General features: G+C 40.7%; 2 long non-coding RNA genes across 11 annotated transcripts in view; one reads left to right on the top strand and one right to left on the bottom strand.

The window, feature by feature from the left end:
- LOC144317801 (uncharacterized) overlaps window positions 1-9,430 on the bottom strand; it is a 39,809-nt gene extending 30,379 nt beyond the window's left edge. For all 3 annotated transcript variants that reach the window (XR_013383759.1, XR_013383761.1, XR_013383758.1), the window contains exon 1: window positions 9,223-9,430. This is a non-coding gene — a long non-coding RNA (uncharacterized LOC144317801). The remainder of the gene's footprint in view (window positions 1-9,222) is intronic.
- LOC144317789 (uncharacterized) overlaps window positions 1-13,254 on the top strand; it is a 45,126-nt gene that overhangs the window by 18,390 nt on the left and 13,482 nt on the right. For 6 of the 8 annotated variants that reach the window (XR_013383751.1, XR_013383749.1, XR_013383746.1 and 3 more), the window contains one exon: window positions 10,818-11,163. This is a non-coding gene — a long non-coding RNA (uncharacterized LOC144317789). Of the gene's footprint in view, window positions 1-8,120; window positions 8,246-9,978; window positions 10,070-10,817; window positions 11,164-13,254 lie in introns of those variants that run through there. The other 2 variants (XR_013383753.1, XR_013383750.1) reach the window with 2 other exon arrangements.

Here is a 13,254-nt window from a genome sequence, read left to right as displayed (position 1 = left end):
GAGAGAGAGGGTACCAAACAATCAGGGAGAAGTAAAGGACAAGGCCATAGCCTTTCCAGACTCAGCTACTTCCTGTTTCCCTCTACTTCCTTTTTTTCTGACTGCCCTAGGGATGGGGATCTCAGCCTTTCTTACTGTTGGCCCCGTGGGGGTGGGTTGCAGGACTTTCAGTGTGTTTTCATCTCTTTGCTCAGATAGGAGGTAGGCTTCATTTCCTTATCCTTTTGTGCTTAAAGTATAGTTTTATTCTTAAAGTCCCAAGTACAAAACCTATCTCAAATTTTTCTTCTTGAAACCCAGACAAGGGCAGCCCTGGTGGCTCAACGGTTTAGCGCTGCCTTCAGCCCAGGGCATGATCCTGGAGTCCTGGGATCGAGTCCCATGTCGGGCTCCTTGCATGAAGCCTGCTTCTCCCTCTGCCTCTCTCTCTCTCTCTCTGTGTCTCTCATGAATAAATAAATAAATAAAATCATTGGAAAAAAAAAAAAAAGAAAAGAAACAAAAAAAGAAACCCAGACAATCTTGTAGGCTAATATACCACCAGTTCTCCATTACTCCTGCTGGATATGAGACTCGACCACTCCCAGCTTGCTTATGATTAAACATACAATTCACTCCTTGACTTTCTTTAGCAACTGAAGGAGATTATATAGTTTACTTGGTTTGTTAAAAAGTAATACTTTCAGATATCAAATTAATTTGGTTCAAATCAAGGGCAAAATTGGATATGAGGCAACCTGGCAAATTATTTTTAAAGCTATTTCCCCTCTTCAGTGGAAACAAAATACCAAAACTTCATGATAGATTTTAAATGATAATTACAGAGGAAGGCACTTCACTCCCTCCCCTACTTTGCTCTTTAAAGAAGTCCCTGAATTCACTGAATTTAGAGTAGAAAATAATAGTAAACAGTGTTTTTGAAAACAATGTGGTCTCGTTGGTGTTGAAAACTTTAAAGTTTTAAATGTTCTCTTTGTGAGGGAATTTGCTAATTATCCAGCAGATGTTCTTTCTTTTTATCCCTTATGCGTCATAGTTTCCTTAAAATTCTCTCCCTCCCTTTCTCTCTCCCTCTCAATCTCTCTCTGGCTCTAGTGCTTCCTCTTGTTCTCATTTTTTTTTTTCTCGTTCTCATTTTTAAAGCAGCGAAGATAAGTTCAAAGAATGTGTGTAGCTTATTTTCTTTCCTTGGAAATAAGCCTATGCCTCAGAGCCAAAGTCTTGAGGCCTTGTCTTGATGAGATGCTCTTTTACTTTATTTTTTTTTAAGATTTTATTTATTAATTAATGAGAGACACAGAGAAAGGCAGAGACACAGGCAGAGGGAGAAGCAGGCTCCCCACTAAACAGGGAACTTGATGTGGGACTCAATCCCAGGACCCCGGGATCACGACCTGAGCCGAAGGCAGACGCTCAACCACTGAGCCACCCAGGCCTCCCAAAGCCCTCTTAACTTTAATTATAACCTCTTCTAGAAGATTCTCTCCCAACCTAGTAACTTGTAGATCCTGGAATTAATTTTATTAAGTGAGGTGCAACATTAAATTATTTGTCTTAATTTCAAAACTCCACTTAAACCTCTAATTTCCCATTAAGATAATCAAATATTGGAGGATGAGTGTCTGTATTTTTTCAGGGAATTTAAAATTAAGAATTCCCTAACGGTTCTTGGAATGATCAGAGAACTATAAAAACAACTCAAAGTCATGACTGGGAATTAATGTTTTCATTTTCGAAAGTAAAATTTACCCATTAATAGAACTCATTGTAAAGATTTGCAAACCAACATAATTTTAAAACCACCTAGTCATTTTGCATTCATTTTCAGCAGAATTTAAACCCTTAAGTTAATATCAGCTTCTGAAATATTTTGAGCTATTTTGCCATGGAAAGCATTTGGTAGCTCTACTTTGTGTGGGCTACCCCCATGTCTATTGTTAGTATTATTATTCTTTCTGTTACTACTACTACTTACATACATGCCTCCTCCAAGAAAGATTGAGAAACACAGAGCTGAATATAGCATGTGCCTGAGTTTCAGAATATTCTGCAATAATGAGGTGAATCGCTTTCAAGGAACATGGAGGTTGCACTGAAGAATTGCTGCAAATGTGTTTTTAATTTTCAGTGTCTCTTGCATTCAGTTTTTAGAGTAGACCTTCAGTGTTATTTGAGTAATAGTAAATTTTCAAATTTGTTACATATCTCATTTCCAACACACACACACACACACACACACACACACACACACCAGTGGATTAAGATTATTTTGAGCATAAATTATTTTGGATTATCCATATGACCACCCATCTCACATCTAATTAGATGATTACCAATGGACTATATTCATCAACAAAATAATTTCAAATGTCACTATGGTTTTTTTTACCCCAGAAAGATACTGACCTTAATGACCCTTGGGTAAGAATTTGAGTTATTTAGAAACTTGAAAATATCCACTGAGAATTTGTGTAGTAAAAGCAGTGTTTTAAGCAATCTTATGTGGTTATTCTTAGTAGATGGTAGACAGAGAGGTGAGGGGGAGAAATTTGTTGAGGACCAAGAAATGACATTACTGGTGCTCTGTATAACAAAGGGAAATATAACTCCATTGTGAGAGGCAGTTTTTCAAATAATGGGGTAGCCTGATAATTCTTCTTCTTCTTCATAAGTTTAGGTGATACTCTCCGTGAGATTTAAAATATGTTCCGTGAGACATGTATGTGTGTTCAAATCAGTGGTGGCTCCACCATGCAAAAAGGGTAGTTGGCTTGTTCTCAAGATTTAAAATGCCAAAGACCAGCAATCACAATGCCCTTCTAGTGCCCCTTCCTTTCAGAGTGTAACTCTTTGAAACTGGAGGAAATAGAGTATTGGAAGGAGAAGACAATAGACTCCAGGGGAAGCCCAGGAGGAAGACTGGGTTTTCCCAAAAGGTAGTGGAGTTTCCCACTATGGAGATTAGAAGAAGAAATGGTTGAGAGAAGTGTGGGCTGGGTGGTCAAGGGTAATAACTTCAATGAGTCTCAAACCCTTTGTGAAGGTTTGAGAAAAGTTCTAACTATGGGTGCTTTTCCCTAGAACTATGGGAGAAGATAGACTTAGAGCACAATCTCAAACTTCCTGCTTCTAGGATGTAGTCACTCTGTGGTGCCTTAGTTGTGAGTGACGGCCAAGTAGAGGAGAGGGCACAGGACATTAAGGGGAAATGTGGCCGGGAATCAAATCAATGTCCCATCCCACCACATATGTCCCATAGTTCCATCAGAGAAGGGACAACACCCTCCCAAGTGGATTATGTCTAGTGACCAAGGTCCACCAAGCAGGAAGGAGCCATCTGGGGAGCATCCAGGAAGAGCTGAGGAAGGACTTCCAGGCAGACACTGGCAAACACTGTGGGGAAAAGAGACCCTTAGACTAAGGACCCAGGAAAAAACTAAACTAAACTAAAAGTGAAGCTAAAAGAAGGATTTGTCAAGAAGTACTTCAGAGTTAGGTATCCTAACTCTCCCTCACCTGAATGCACATCTCATGGCTTCACCCTTGTGCTTCAGTTTGGAAATAAGACTTCTCAGCTTCATATGATACCCTGGATATCTTACAGGATTTTGGGCTTGGATTTCAATTATCTTTAAATCCAGCCAGTGCCTTTTCCCTGCTGACAGCTCCACACTGCCTAGTCATATAAAAAGAATCACCAGGAGAATAAATTATTTCTTCCCTTGTCAGTGGTAATTTGTGTTCACTAAATTACCTCCAGATCTACTTTCTTGAGTCAAAAATAACTTTATGGTTTTTTTTTTCTTCCATGTCCACTCTGGAAAGACATATAGATTCTGAAGTTAACCTCTCTCCATTAGATACTCGGGAATAATTAAGCCGGTTTTCTTCTTAAATCAGCCAGATGTTTCATTTTAAGATGGAACAATACATGGTTTATTTCACTCCAGTTCTCATGGAAAGGCCACTGCTTTCATTTTGATAGTCCTATTTTGTGAGAGGTAAGAATGAAAAACATCTTTAAGAAAATTCCCTCCCCCCACCTTTCTTTTTTCTGGGAACAAGGCTTGGTCCTAATAGGAAACCACATCATATTAAGAACGTGTAAGTTATTACCGATGATGCCCTGGAGTCTGATCAAACACTAAGCTCTGGCTATCATTTTGGGATGTTACCATACTGTTCTTCAGAACCTTTAGAAGAGATTTAAATGTCTCGCTATGTCCAGATCTATTTCTGTCAAGGCATCTATTTACACTGTCACTTCAGTGTTTTCTTCTAATCAAGCTAGATGACTGTTCTTAGGGCACCTTTCATTTTTGTCTTAAAGAATGCCAATAAATGGTTAAGGGTATTTTTTTACAACATGGTGAGTGTTATTTCACAATGTTTCATTAGCCACAAATCCTCAAGTCACTTTTAAGAATTCCAGATGCCCTACTGTAGGTATTTTTGCAGCTGTTTTGTGGGAAATCATGAAAGTGTAACTCTCTTCAACAAAAAAGCATATATCTCATTCCTACAGGGATAAGTCTCCTTTACTGTACCCGTATAGTAACAAAAGGGGCAGTGTAAAGACAGCTGTGTGCTGTATATATTCCCCTCCACCCGCCTGAAGTCCAGATAGTTAAAATATCTTCTACTTTGTTGAACACTTTGATTTTATATTGAAGGAAGTCTTTCTTTTGAATTGGTTATGATATACTCTGAAGTTACATTTTTCTTCCTGTTATTTGCAGGACAAAATTGGGCCTAAAGAAATTCTATCTGCATCTCTCTGTTTTTGCAATGCACTTTATTGTTCCTTGTGATTAATTTATAGGTTGAATTAATGCATTTTTTTTTTTACCTGAAAGACAAGAGTGAGTTTAACTGTCGATAACCACAGACTCTTCTTAAGACCAACTATGTTTCCTTTGTTAAAATAAAATTTAAACTTTGAAAGTTATATTCAGGATATTATAGATAATTACTCACAGATAGCATCTTATATCTCAAGAGTTTTTTGATACATAAATAGCCACAGTTTGTAAATGAAAGGAAGGAAGGAAGGAAGGAAGGAAGGAAGGAAGGAAGGAAGGAAGGAAGGAAAAATGTTTTTCCTTTAATTATTTCCAGTACCACAGAATTTGTGGTCTTCATTGTCTGAATTTTAATGTTGCTGGTGATCATTATTCAAACAAAATCAATAAGGCACTGTTGGAATTGGAGATTTAGGCCTCGAAGGCCTTACCGGAATTCACATTGCTAAGACTTTGCCTACAAAGTCAAGGCCAGGCTAGGAAGAATCCATTGGACCTGTGATCTAAAGCAAACTAGACTGAATCCAGCGGTTGAGGATAAACGCCTGGCTCTAGCTCTTTCTAGCTGTTGTTGACATCACTTAGAATTCATTATTCCAACTTTCTCATTTTATAGATGAGAAAACTGAGGCCCCAAAGCACAGAGTTCCATCAGCCCTCAAGAATTCTGTAGTCTAGTTAGAAATCAAATCAGTAAGGGAACATTTTTGCCAGTTTGTCTCTTACTTTTTATTGCATAAATATAGTTTATGGAGGTGCACCTGGGTGGCTCAGTCAGTTAAGTGTCTGCCTTCAGCTCAGATTCCAGGGTTCTGGGATGAAGCCCCCAATCAGGCTCCCTGCTCAGTGGGGAGCCTGCTTCTCCCTCTGCCTGCCCTTCCCCCTGCTTGTGCTCTCTCTCTCTCTCTGTCAAATAAATAAAATATTTAAATATATATATATATATATATTTATATATATATATAAACTATATATATATATATATAGTTTATATATATGGTTTATGGACCTCAGAGAGGGCTGAAATCAGAGTCATTCATTCCAAAAATATGCAAATGACTTCCTGAAGTCAAGGGGATGCCACACTGAAAAGGCAGAGTGTGCACCTTCAGAAGGTTTGACATTTGGTAGGAAGTCACCATGCAGACCAGGGATTCCCATACACTGAGGCAGACACGGAGTTGGGTGGAAGGACAGAAACCAGGGAAGATATGTTCAAGGAAGCAGGGAAGGCCTCCTGGAAAACAGTGTTTTATGATGTTTGATGTAGAAGCAGAAGTGGCTTCCCCAGGCAGAGAGAATGATGTCCGGAACTTGTTGGGGCAGCATCTCTGTTACTAAACTCAGATGTGGTAGGGGGGGAAGAGACTGGATATGACTGACTTTCTGAGTTCTGAAAATGATTTTAGCAATACTTTCTGCCCATTGCTACTACAAACCCAGCTGGACTTACTGTAAAACAATGACTCACCATCCCCCCCCTCCATTGAGGGGCTGATAACTTCTCCTGGGGAGCTCTCAAAAAAGAAAGGGGAAACAACCCCCTGACTTAATCTCCATCTGAGCCTCTCTTAAATAGTTGGCTTACAAGGGCTTTTGGCGCTATCGTCCTTTTCCTCAAAACTATTTACTATGATTGCTTAGAGTACTGCTTGTAGGACAATTCTTAAATTCAACAACATATTCAGTTGCACTGTAGTGGTTGGCTCATGAAATTGTTTCTGCCTTTCTCTTAAAGATGTTGTGGATGTTTTGTTGGATTTGAGGGACCAATTCCTTTACATATACTCATATGCTCTTTGGGATCAGATGGTTGTCAGCCAAAATTTCTGCTCTTCTAAGTAGAAAAGGAAGCTCTTGGGACAATGGTACTTTTGTTATAGGCGTCTTGAGAGGATGAAATAAAGTAGTGCATTCAAAATGCTTAGCATGGAATGTCTTGTACGAAGTACAACAAAAAAAGTGAGTGCCTTCCTCTGTTTTGACGAGCAAGTAAGGGCTACTTTCTAAGAAACTGACTGAACTGCATGGTCCAGAAAGATTTTGCTAGTCCATTTTACTATTGCCCATTGATCTCTACAGCTATTCTTTGAAACACATCTTGCCTATCAGGTTGGACTGAGGATGCAAGTGAATTGGCAACACTTGCCAAGCAAAATGAGGCCCTTAGAAGTCAAAACGGGGTTCGTGGTGAAAGAAGGGAGGGAGCAAGCCAAACAGCCTTTTACTATAATTAAAGATTGAGTCAAATATCATTAAATGGAGTGAAAGACTGGTTGAAAATGTGAAGGAAAAAAAATCCATTTATTTAAAATATGTAATTTTACTTATGTCAAGTAGATAAAATAACTTAAACTATGTTAATAAAGGGCTTCCTAGCAGAGAAAATTGAAATGTCTGGCTCAATAAAGCCAAATAATAAATTTATTCTTAGGATTTAGAATGTTAATAATTCATCTACAGTGATTGGAATTAGCTTGTTTTCTTTACTGGTTTTTAACCAGTTAACAAAACCTCTGAAATCTTATTTGTATTGTTAATTTCCTCCACTCACTTTTCCTGCGTGAATTGTGGAGCTGCTATTCAAATGATTGCCAATTCCCAAGTGAAGTCCATGCTAATGATGCTGGACAGAATGTAGGGGTAAAATATTTTGGACACATCATTTGCAAACTATTCACAGACATGGAAGATAAAATAGACTCTTAATCAGTTGAGACTCTTAGAAAATTTGTTCAAAGAATCTCTCTCTTTCCCCCGTGAAATCTGGAGCATCCCAAAACACACATTCTTAAATAACTTGGATACATGGGCTTTAAATTAAAAGAAAAAGATTAGAGAAAGGAAAAATCCTCTAATTAAAAAGAGTCTACACAAATATAAAGAGAATAATATTTCAGTATCTGAGGGCTTACCATGGTGGGCTGTGAGACACAGGATGCAACATTTGAGTCATTAATGGAAAGTCTTAATAATAAGTTCAATAATTACTCCACTTTCCAGAAAAGCAGAGGGAAGGCCCACATTCCATGTCCCAATCTGGCTCCATCTTGTGCATTCAGACTCTCACTGAGGCCTCTGACTGTGGCCCAGTGACACGACTCACACAATGGTAACAGTCACCAAGGCAAAGCTGGCGCCAGTAAGCTTTACTTTGTTAGGAAGAAAATACTATTTTCCATGTATGTTTAAATAGTACAGACACATAATATTAAAAAAATAGAAGCTCTGAGTGTGTAATCTGATGCTCAGCTTTTGCAAAATAGGCAAAGATCCAAATATTTCTCTCTGCTAAAAGAGTTTAAAATATGTTTCCAGGGGTGACTTGGCTGGAGAGGTCAACACTTGGGATTGGTGAGCTGAAAAGTTCGATTTGAAGATAATTTGTATTTCTGATAGAGAACCACCAGGGCTCTCAGGGTTAGCTGAGATCCAAATGGAAGGTAAGCTCTGCAAGTGGACATCCCAGGTTAAAGCCAAGTGCATGTGTGTTGGGAGGGGACAGGATACATATTTTTTTTGAATCTTTGGACTTCAATTATGGAATGAAGTGAGGTAATGTAAGTCCACCCAAGCTTGGTTAGTGTAAATTTGGACTCTAGAGTTTTTGGGGGGTGTAACTCTAGAGTGTTACAGTTAATACTTTGGCTGGAGGCTGTATTTCAATGGCAGCCTGGTCATAGGAACACGGGTGCCTCTTGCCAACAATGGAAATGGCATTCTCTGGACACATATCAGCCACGCTGTCCTGGGTCCTTTAAATCAGGCCAGTCAGTAGGCTCAGAAGGCAAATCTCTCACTCCAGCAGATGTTTTAGGTAATCTTACAGGCCCTCCCACACTGCTCCTGACCAGCTTATACCTGCCTTCATTTCCTGGCTCCAGATATCTAGCGTAGCTGCTCTACCTGTTCTGGTTCTCCTTTGAGTTTGGCAATGTCCCTCCTGGTGGATTGGATTAATACTCACACTGGATTGTCAGATTTCCCACTGTAGACCCCAGTCTGAAAACCAGCTCTGTGGCTGGGCTTATTTCCACCTTTTTCCCAAATGGGTTTCAGAAATCTCCTTGGCCAACACGTATGGCTTCTCTGAAGTCTTATGCAACAAGAGATAAAAATAACTAATATCTGGTCCCTACTTTCAAAGAATTTACAATCAGCTTCTTCAGATAAGATACCAACAAGAAAGTGGGGCTATCATCACTAGGTCTTAAGCTAGGGGTGCCAGATGAGGGAACAGATGATAGCTGCTCTGTGGCTAAGATGAGGGAGGGGACATTTCTCTTTGGAGAGACCAGGTGTGGAGTGGTCAAGGGAAGGATTTTCAGGGATCTACAAATGCTGTTGGTATTAGTTTCTTATTGCTGCTGTAACAAATTACAAATAAACTTAGAGGCTTAAAACAATACAAATTTATTACCTCTGCATTCTGTAGGTCAGAAGTCTGACATTGGTCTCACTGGAATAAAATCAAGCTGTCAACAGGCTGTGTTCTAACTGGAGGCTTTGGGGAAGTGGGGGGAGCAGAGATTCCACTTCCAAGCTCATTTGTGTCATTGACAGAACTCAGTTTCTTGTGGTTTTAGGACTGAGGTCCCCATTTCCTTCCTGGCTGTTGGCTGGGGCCCCCTTTATTTTTTTTTTTTTAATATTTTTTATTTATTTATTTATGATAGTCACACAGAGAGAGAGAGAGAGAGAGAGAGAGAGAGAGAGAGGCAGAGGGAGAAGCAGGCTCCATGCACCGGGAGCCTGACGTGGGATTCGATCCCGGGTCTCCAGGATCGCGCCCTGGGCCAAAGGCAGGCGCCAAACCGCTGCGCCACCCAGGGATCCCCTGGGGCCCCCTTTAGCTCTTGGAGGTCACCCCTGCATCCGTTGAACATGGTTCCTACATCTCTGAATCAGAAACAGCATCAATCTCCTTATGCTGTCCATCTCTTCTTCTGATTCTTCGGCTGCTCCTAGCTCCCTTCCTCTGCAGCTCTCAAAGCCCCTGTGATTACAATGGGCTTCGTGGATAACTCAGAACAGTCTTTCTATCTTAAGATTAGCTGATTATCAACCTTGATTGTGTAATATAATCACAGAAGTATCCTGAGGAGGTGAAGGTCATGGGAGCCAAAATTCTGTTACCTCCGCATTCTTGTGACATCATGTATTTGGCAAGGAGAATGGAATTCAGAGCACTACAAAGCAGAATTCAAATCATGTTTGCATTAAGCACCTGTGAGGTGCTAAGTGGGACTCAAGTTTGGAATCAGAAGGTAAATTAGAATATGTCTCTTCCTCAAAGTTTCACCTAGAGAGGGAGACTGGCTTCTTTTCAAATAATTGCAATACAGTGAGCAACATGCAACAGGGGCAACCAATGTTAACAACATTGCGGTTTTATTTTCATAGGGTATTTTTGTCTCTTCGGCTTCATAGGTTGGCATATATTTATGACCATCAGATTTTGTTTTTCAGCAAGGCATTAGCTAAAATTTGTGCAATATGGGATAAAGTCTAAGGGCTCCCCATCCTCCATCATCCCCTTGTCCTCACCTCTGGCACTGTGACCTCCAAGCCTGATTTTAACTTTGGCCATCTAGTTCAAAATATTCACCATTTCAATCACAGCACTGAAATGGGATTTAAAGGCAGAAAAACAGATTTTGAAAGCAATGTCTGAAGCTCATTAGTGCCCTTTGTAGCCTCCATGGTGCATTCTCCATTCACCACACCCAGTCATTCTTTCTCCTTTGTCACTCTTCCTCAGTTGTGCACCTGGTAAAGGAATAAGGAACAGTGTACATTTTATTCACTCTGGAAACTTTCTTCATCCACAATTCTACAGTGAAGCCATTCAATAAAAGTTTAGTAAAGAGAAAGAGAGAAATAGAGAAAGCTGCATCCTTGGTTGCAGGGATTTTAAGTGGGTAGACAGGAAATGGCATTTGCTAACCACGTTTTTGTTTTCTGTTTTGTTTTGTTTTGTTTTGTTTTGTTTTGTTTTGTTTTGTTTTCATGCAGAGGAACAAAGTGAGTGGCTAACTGGTGAGAACAAGTGTGAGCCTCAGAAGATTAGGGAAGAGAAATGCAGGTGAAGAAAACTTTTTGCAATTTTTATACTGAAATGCCCCCACGAGATACAGAACTTGTGAAAGGTGAGTAAGGCCATTGCACACATTCAGGAAAACCTGGCATTTGAAGCAGACATGGAGAGCACACAGTGCTATGTCTCTCCTTTGGTGGCATCCTTGCACCATTCACTGCTGCTTGCTCTCCGGTTTGGGTCCTCTAGAAGCAACGAGTGGTCCCGAAGCTCAAGAGAAGGAATGATGACCAGAAGCACTGGCTCTAATAACCCTCAGACTAGGTAAGTAAGCAGATCCATAGTCACCAGGGATTTGCTATCATTCATGGGTGGCGGTGGTGAGGGAAACCCGAAGCATCAGTGGAAAGTGGATTCCTTTACACTAACAGCCTGTGGATCCCCCACCCTATTCTGGAGCTTCGACCTCAGCTTCTCCCATCTGGACATCTATGGAATGTCCTCTGTGTGGTAGTCAGGATCCAAAGGTAGGTAGGCTTCCCGAAGATGTCCCTGTCCTAATCCTGGAAGCGATGACATGCGAGAGGCTATATGGTGAGTTGGCATTTAGGTTGCTAATCAGCTGATCTACCAACAGGGAACTTATCCCAGTGGGCCTACAGTGCTCAGAAGGACCCACAAAAGCAGGAGGGAAGGCAGAGATAGTCAGAGGAGATGTGAGGAGAGAAGCATGCTCAGAGTGGTGCCCGTGAGAAGGACTTCCCCCACCATCGCTGACTTTGAAGATGGAGGAAAGGGCAGGAGTCAAGCAAAAGCTGGGAAAGGCAGGGAAACCCTCTCTTTGGAATCTCCAGAAAAGAACACAGTGCTGTCCACATTTTGATTTTAGCTCAGCGAGAGTGGTGCCAGGCTTCTAACCTACAGAATTGTGAGGTAACACATTTGTGTTGTTTTCAGCTGCTACATTTGAGGTAATTTGTCACAGCATCCATGCATAATAGAAGAGCTATGAGATTGAGTCAATCCCCAAGGTGTGCTGGCTGCGTGGGTAAGCGGCCCTCTGCTTGGATCTTTCTAAACGCAGTAGGATCGAGTGACAGACTCTCCGGGATGTCACAGAGAAAAGGTCACTGTAACTTCCTGCCCCTAGAGCCCCAAATTGTTCCATTAGAGACAAATTTCCAAGTCCTGGTCTATTGCAGAGGTTAAAAACGGAGATTCTAAGGGCTGAATTCAGCAGTCAGACTCTTATGTACATAGAAGTCTTTTGGAAAATTTGAATTAATTGCAAGTATTTAAAGATTCCACTTAGGCGTCAGGATTTCCGACATTTTTTGGAAAAAATATCTGAAAATGTTGCCAGATTTGCATCCCTGGGGAGAGGGGGGTGGAGTAGTAGCTGACCTTTTATTTATTTTTTATTTTTTTAAGATTTTATTAATTAATGAGACACAGAGAAAGAGACAGAGACACAGACAGAGGGAGCAGCAGGCTCCCTGGAGTGAGCCCAATGCAGGACTCGATCCGAGGACCCCAAGATCACGACCTGAGCAGAAGGCAGACCCTCAAACACTGAGCCACCCAGGTGTTCCAGTGGCTGACCTTTTAGACCGAGCATGCTCACTCTGGTTGTCTCCACTGCCACCACTCTACTGTCTCACACTCTTTCCGTGTGACCCTATTATGTGGTCCTTCTGGCATTGAGTATGTGATCCCCTGTACCCTGCTTGTATATGACCCACATTTCTGAACCAGCTTAATTAGGCAAAGGCATTAAGGGGAATCTAACCAGCTTAATACTTTCCTCATGTGTGATAGCATAGACAGCTTTCTTCATTTCAGAAGAAAAATTGAAAATCTCAGAGATGAAATCATTTTGGCTCATCCCTCCATTTTTTCCAAATTCTTAGTGCGAACAGTACAAAAACTACTGGCATCGGTGCTTGTGGGGAATTTCCAAGCCTACACAGAGCTCTGATTTTGATCAGCTAAACCTTTGTCCCGTTAAGGTCTTATCTAAACTGGACTTCAGCAGAGGAGAGAATTTTCAAAGGGATATAAATCAAGCTAGAGCACTTTCAAGATGGTAGTTTCAAGCAAAACGTCAAACAGTCCACTAGCATTTTCATGTATGCAGGGCCAAAGTTTGGAGAAATCCCCGTGCACTTCTATTAGATTAACAACATGTAGGCTCTGACATCAGCTGCAACCTGATCTGGTATTGCAAAATGCATTTCGGAATCCTAATGCGTTAATTGTTATGTTTGGCTTTATTACCAACATATCTTTTTACTCATATCTGAATGCTGATGGTTATGGGCCAAAATTTTTGGAAAAGTGATACCTTACAAGCTCACACTTGAAATGGCTCTGAACAGTGATGGAAGGTCACAGATTGGGAACAAGAGAAAAGAG

This window comes from Canis aureus, chromosome 1 (assembly GCF_053574225.1).
Source record: "Canis aureus isolate CA01 chromosome 1, VMU_Caureus_v.1.0, whole genome shotgun sequence".
NCBI classification, from domain to species: domain Eukaryota; kingdom Metazoa; phylum Chordata; class Mammalia; order Carnivora; family Canidae; genus Canis; species Canis aureus.
Note: the sequence above shows the minus strand (reverse complement) of the source record. Positions and strands in the feature narration are given on the sequence as shown.